The sequence below is a fragment of the Triticum urartu genome, chromosome 7A, assembly GCF_056163025.1.
Source record: "Triticum urartu cultivar PI428250 chromosome 7A, HENAU_Tu73, whole genome shotgun sequence".
NCBI lineage: Eukaryota > Viridiplantae > Streptophyta > Magnoliopsida > Poales > Poaceae > Triticum > Triticum urartu.
Genome location: NC_141879.1, coordinates 708,116,902 through 708,124,078, shown reverse-complemented (window position 1 = coordinate 708,124,078; position 7,177 = coordinate 708,116,902).

The following is a 7,177-nucleotide window of genomic DNA, read 5'->3' as shown; positions in this document are numbered from 1 at the left end:
GATGCTGTTTTCGCCGGGGACGGGCTGTTTGGTTTCTTTATCCGAGCTGCCCTGTTCGGATGGTTGCTCTAAGGTGTGATCGTCGTCCACCGGCTCACCCTGCTCTATGGCTGGGTCTGTATGGCTATTGTTTTTATCGAGGCGGGGCTTGGAGCGGCGTTTACGCCGCCGCTTTGATTGCTTTCTGAGAGATCGATCCCTCGTTGCCTCCCCGTGTTCCTCGTTTGTCGCTTTCTTTTGGTGTATCCACCATGTACACATCATGAGACGATGTGGCTGTCCAATGCCCTATAGGTATTGGTTCATGTGCGTCTCCTGCATCGTCGTCCATACCGTCGATGTCTTCGGAGTCGAAATTGAGCACGTCGTTTAAATTATCGACTGTGGCTACCAAATGGGTGGTGGGTGGGCTTTGAATTTCTTCATCGTCCGTATCCCAACCTTGCTGACCGTAGTCCGGCAAGGGCTCTCCTGATAAAGAGAGAGACTTTAGCGACTTCAGAATATCGCCGAAGGGCGAGTGCTGAAAGATGTCCGCGGCGGTGAACTCCATGATCGGCTCCCACTTGGATTCGATCGGCGGGGGCGGGGAGGGCCCAGAGTCCGGGAAGGAGTCCGGCGCTTTGGAGTCGCGGGCTTCGCAGGGGACAGGGCTAGTGTTCGGCTCAATCACCGTAGGGATTGCAGCCCCCGAGGCGGTGTCCAACCATCCATCCTTGATTGGCACGGTTGGCTCTGAATTAAGGGTCGGAGCTGGCGCGGGTGCGGCCTCCAGGGCACTGTTCGGCGGCAGAGCTAGATCATGCTCATCGTGACAGTGCGGCGCGCCCTGCTGTGGCTCGAATCCGTCGAAAATCAAATCTCCGCGGATATCAGCCGTGTAGTTTAATCTTCCAAACCTGACCTGATGGCCAGGGGCGTAGCTTTCGATCTGCTCCAGATGGCCAAGTGAATTGGCCCGCAGCGCGAAGCCGCCGAAGACGAAGATCTGTCCGGGGAGAAAAGTCTCACCCTGGACTGCATCGTTATTGATGATCGGAGGAGCCATCGGGCCTAAAAGTGACGACACAGAGGAACTCTCAATGAAAGCACCAATGTCGGTGTCAAAACCGGCGAATCTCGGGTAGGGGGTCCCGAACTGTGCGTCTAGGCGGATGGTAACAGGAGACAAGGGACACAATGTTTTATCCAGGTTTGGGCCCTCCTGATGGAGGTAAAACCCTACGTCCTGCTTGATTAATATTGAAGATATGGGTAGTACAAGAGTAGATCTACCATGAGATCAAGGAGGCTAAACCCTAGAAGCTAGCCTATGGTATGATTGTTGTATGTTGTCCTACGGACTAAAACCCTCCGGTTTATATAGACACCGGAGAGGGTTAGGGTTACACAAAGTCGGTTTCAATGGTAGGAGATCTAAATATCCGCATCGCCAAGCTTGCCTTCCACGCCAAGGAAAGTCCCATCCGGACACGGGACGATGTCTTCAATCTTGTATCTTCATAGTCCAGGAGTCCGGCGGAAGGTATAGTCCGGCTATCCGGACACCCCCTAATCCAGGACTCCCTCACCGCCACTCTGGCGGGGGGCCGTTGCCGAGGCTGCTGGGTACTCGAGCGGCGGATCGTTGCCACCTTCGAGGTACTCGAGGACGGCGTGGGGTGTGCGGCTGGGGGTGCCTCACCACAGGCGGCGGCCGTCGCTGTTGTTGTGCCCCCTTACCACCAGCGTGTTGTTGGTGGAGGCAAGCCGCTCCTCCTGCCGGCGTTGGAACTATGCCGCCCAGTGCGCGTGGTCGTCTTCGGCATACGCTGGGAGGTCCCGCTCCTCCCCCGTCAGAGAGGCCCGAACACACTCGTTTTCGGCGTGGAAGTAGGCGGGATGGTCGACGTCGGGCTGCGGGGGGACTCGGATGACTCGGGCGCTGAGCCTCGACCGCCCTGGCACGCGCATGTCGGGCTGCGCCGCGTAGTTCGCCTCATGGAGGAGGTTGGCTTCCCACTCGTGCAGGTGGCGGCGTCCGAAGCCGTTGGCCGGCGCTCCATTGCCGGGGAACCGCTCTCCCATCGACGGGACGTGCACGCGGTGGCTATAAGGGGAGAGAGGGGCTGCGGGGCAAGAGCGTCCACCGGCGAGGGAGGGGGCGACTTTTATAGCGACCGGGGGCGGCAAACATGTGCACGCATGGCGGGAGAGGCATTGATTCCCCGCGGGAAACCGAGGCGATGAAAACGACGATGCGCGGGGTCGCCGACTCGGCGGGCCTGCCATTCATTCGCGCCAAAAACGATTCCCTCGGCCCCGTCGGACGCCCCCAGCGCGCTAGGTTCGGTCTGCGTCCGCCGGCGCTAGTTTTTGGCCTAACAGGCGAAAAATAGGCTCCTGGGGGCGTGACTGGGCCATTTTTTCAGCATCGGCGCTAAAAAATGGCCTGGGGTGTGGGGGGCTGTTGGGGGCGCGGCTGGAGATGCTCTAAGGGCTGCGCAACATCCAACCTTCTCCGTTTTTTATGGTATGTGATAATCATATTGGTTGACATGATTCCATAATAATTTCCTGGGATTTCTTCCATTGTATGTTATTTTCTTCAAAAGACGTATCTTGGCGAAAACCCACAAAAAGTTGTATGCGAACATGGTAAGATTCCACAGAGCCTACTGTGCAGGCACAAAATAACCATTAAAACATCATACAGTTTGGACTCGTCATAACTCATTCACCGTTTCGCGTCAAGCCACTTGAGTTGTCCTTGGAGTTGTTAGGCTTGATGTTCCTCTTGTTTCCGCAAAAATATCTTGAGGCTAGAGCCATGTGATCATTGAAAACATATTTGTTCTGGCATCTTCAACTTGTACAGCCTTGGCCTTCAACACAAGGGAGGGTTTCTGATGCGGAGCATTCTTCCAGCACCCACATGGACTCTACTCACAACAAAAAAATACACTTCCGTGATGATACGTGTTTGTCACAGTAGGTCGCGTTTTTTGTCATGCATGTACATCCATGACAAATTTATGACAGAATCAAGATAGTCATACCTGTGCTGTCGTAGAAGTGTTCCATGACATTACCAAAATTATCATCACGGAAGTGTCCACTTCCATGACGATAAATCGCGCGTCACAGAAGTGCTTTCGTCAAGGGTGACCGACACGTGGCATCCACCGTAACGGAACGCCGTTAAGCTATCGGGTCAGGTTTTGGATCCAATAACCCGTTAACAGCCCCGACCAATGGGAAATTTCCACGTGAAAAATTCTTATTGGCCGGACGAAACACGTGTCAGCTCGTCAGTGGGTCAGATAGGCGCCTATGATACGTCGACACGTGGCACGGCCCAACAGAGGCCCATTCCTGTGAAAAGGCCGGCCTGTTTGACTTGGTCAAAAGGTGGCGGGCCGGCCCATGGAAAGCCTGTTAACGGCCTGTACGCATATAGCCCATTTACAGCCCGCTAACCCAAGGCCCGTTACGCCCTATCCGAATTAGGCCCAGTAGCGTCATCTGGGCCATCCAATATGATTCCAGCCCGTTTTCACTTCTGGCCCATGTATGGCCCATGACGTCTTTCGGCCCATATGAGACCCTATGTAACTCTTGGCCTATTAACGGCCCGTGGTGAAACTGGCCCGTAATGAACAGTGTATCACTTTACACCCATTAACGGCCCGTGGTGAAACTGGCCCGTAATAAACAATGTATCACTTTATACCCATTAACGGTCCATTATTCCGTTCGGCCGTCTCCAGCCCATGTAATCTTTCGGCCTTCTCAGAGCCCATTTATTCTTGGGCTCATTTCCAGCATTCGTTTACTTACGGCCCATTACTGTCATTTTCTACTTGTAGGCCAAATTCAGCCCGTGGTTACAGTCGGCCCGTTTGTGGTCCGTTAATACGTTGGGCCGTTTTCATAGCGTCATCAAATACGGCCTATTAACGATGGCCCGTTATGGTCGGCCCATGAACGGACGATTCCAACTCTAGCCCGTTTACGGCCATAATGTGGTCTGTTTGGCCCATGTTTGGCCAATCGATCATACGGCCCGCATAAGGCCCATTGATGATATGGCCCGTAGAAGGCCCATTGATGATACGGCCCGTAGAAGGCCCATTGTTTCTACGGCCCGTAGAAGGCCCACTGCTTCTACGGCCCGTAGAAGGCCCACTGTTTATACGGCCCGTAGAAGGCCCACAGTTTCTACGGCCCGTAGGAGGACCAGTGTCACTATTGTAAATATTAGCCCATGGTTATTGTGGCTAATTTTAAAAAATAGGTTATTGCAGCCACTAGCAAACCGCAGAAAAAGAACTGCACTGACTATAAGCAAACAAATAAACAAGACAAGAAGGAAATAAATAAGCAAGCAACTTACACTAGGCTATCACGGCTATTACACATATTACATCCACTGGGCATCAAAGTTTGCCACCAGTGCAAATATAGGGAACACAACAGCATATAAACGCCGCAGCTAAACAAGTCCAGAACTGAAACCACTTCAGAAGAGCTCAAGAAACAATATCCTGGGTACCCATAATGCTGGCAAGATGCTTAGCAAGCTTATTAACTTTCTCTTGTTTGGCGCTTAAGTCTTCCAGCGCTTGCTGTTGCACCAGAAAGTATGCATCTGAATTCTGCAGGGTCTTCCTCAGTCCTTCGGCTTCCCATCGCATAACATCTGATCGATGTCCTTCAACTTGAAGTTGAGACTCAAGAAGCCGAACTGATTCAGGCAATGAGTTCGAAGAGCTGGTGCCAGCAGTGGTAGCCAGTAACTCGAACACTACATCAAGACAGGACTTTGGGGTTGTCTCAGTGTCTTCAATATAGTTTTTATCAGCTTTCTTGGAGACCAACAGGGATGTCTCACTATCTTGAACCTTATCTGCATTACTTCCTTTACCATTGCATAACAGGGTACTCTTCTCCAATATTTTATTCGCGTTCTAAAAGAGAAACAAACAAACACATCTCAGGTTTACAATCTAGTATATGAAACTCATTTTGGTAAACCAGTTCAGTAGTAAGGTGGACAGGATAACAGCATGAAACAAACATATATCTATGTAGTATGGTCACTGTATGGTCTATATCATTCTAGTTTATGTTGCCAAATCAAGATAGATACAGTTCGAATCATATCTATTTAAGACAAAGCAGCATAGACAGAATATAAATGTGGGAAACTACACAGCAATAACGACACCTGTAATGTGCATGGCATGAGAACATAACTGTTTATTCAATTGAAACTGAAATCAACATAGAGCAAGTTACAACAGCAAACAGCCAAACACGTTGAAGAAACAAGTTTAAAACATACCTGTTGCGCCATTGGAGTTTCAATTGCATCCTTCAAATTTGAAATTAGTTGTTTTCAGTAAATACAATGATGCAAGAGCAAAGTAGTATGAACCATAGCTACGGAACCTGACCTGAGAACAATTCTTCTTCTGCTTTAAGCGTTGACTTCGGGTTTAGAGTGGCGGTCCTCGTGATTTGGGCACTGCAGTTGCCTTACTAACTGCTCGTGTTTGGGTGCTCTATGGTGGAGACGGTGCTGTGTCAACGGGAACTGGGTGTCTATCTGCTGGGGTTGGGGTTAGAAGGGGTGTAGCTGGTTCTCTGTCCAATTGGGTAGGGGTACAATCTGCAGGAGTGTGGGATATGTGTGGTAGGGCTGGTTCTTGGGCAAGTACAACCGTGGTTCTATCTGCATCGACAGGTAGCACGATCTTTTCTGAAGACCGTGTTTTTACTCCCATAGATACTGCCATCACTCCCCCCAATTGAAATGGCTGATAAACAAGAAAAGTAATTGAATGTACAGACATTGTAAGATACACAGGTGCAATGGATAGTAGGGAAGAAAACAGGGCATGAAATAATTCACATTTATGTTGTCTAAGCAAACAGAATAGCAGGACATAATTTCACATATATGATGGCTAATTAAACCGGATAGCATGACACAATTTCACATGTATGATGGCTAACTAAACAGGATAGAATGACATAATTCAAAATATGATGACTATGTAAACAGGATGACATGATATAACTATACGATGTGTCTATTAAAGTGGTTGGCATGCCATAAATCACAAACATGCCGTCGAAGGAAACATGATGGCATGATATAATTCACGGATAGAATGACATAATTTAAATATGTAAACAGGATGAGATGATATAACTATATTATGTCTTTAGAAAATGGGTTGGCATGCGATAATTCAGATACATGCTGTCTATGTAAACATCATGGCATGACATAATTCAAATATATGTTTATATACTAAGGAAGTGAGCAGAGGGCAATCACATATATGATGTGTCAACTAAGGAGATGTCATTCAATATTGTGTATATGATGTAAAAACTAAGCATTGCAATACAACATATGCATACACCTCAGGGGGATAATAGGACTGGTCATCTGCCTCTGAATCCTCCTCTGAAGAGCTATCTGTAACCAGCAACATATCTGCTTCAGCAGGTAGCATTGTCTGCTCTAAAGACCTTGTTTTCACTCCAGATTTCTCCATCACCAATTCAAATGGCTAATGCACAAGAAGAGCAGTTGAGTATACAAACATTGTCGACAAAAGTAATGAGAAATACAAAAAATAGACGGCATGATATAATTCACATATATGACACTTGCCTAAACAGCATGGCATTGCATAATTCACATACATAATGCCTTGCAACATGATAACATTGCATAATTCACATATATAATGTCTTGCAACAAGATGGCATTGCATAATTCACATATATGATAATTAGACACTAAGCAGGTGGAATTCACACAAAGCATGTCTAAACTAAGAAATTACATAGCAATGCAAGATACCATACGCACGATATGAGCAACATAACCCTGCCAAGTTAGGGCATGCACCTCGAGGGGGGGGGATATGACTGGTCATCTGTCTCTGAATCCTCCTCTGAGGAGCTACCGGTAACCAGCAAGACATGCGCTTCGTCAGATAGCATTGTCTGCTGTGAAGACCTTGTTTCCACTCTAGATTTTTCCATGACCGTGCCAAATGGCTGATGCACAGGAAGAGTAATTGAATGTACTAAAATTGTTGACAAATTTAACACGTAATAAAAAAATGATGGCATGATATAATTCACATATAAGATGACTGGCTAACCAGGGTGG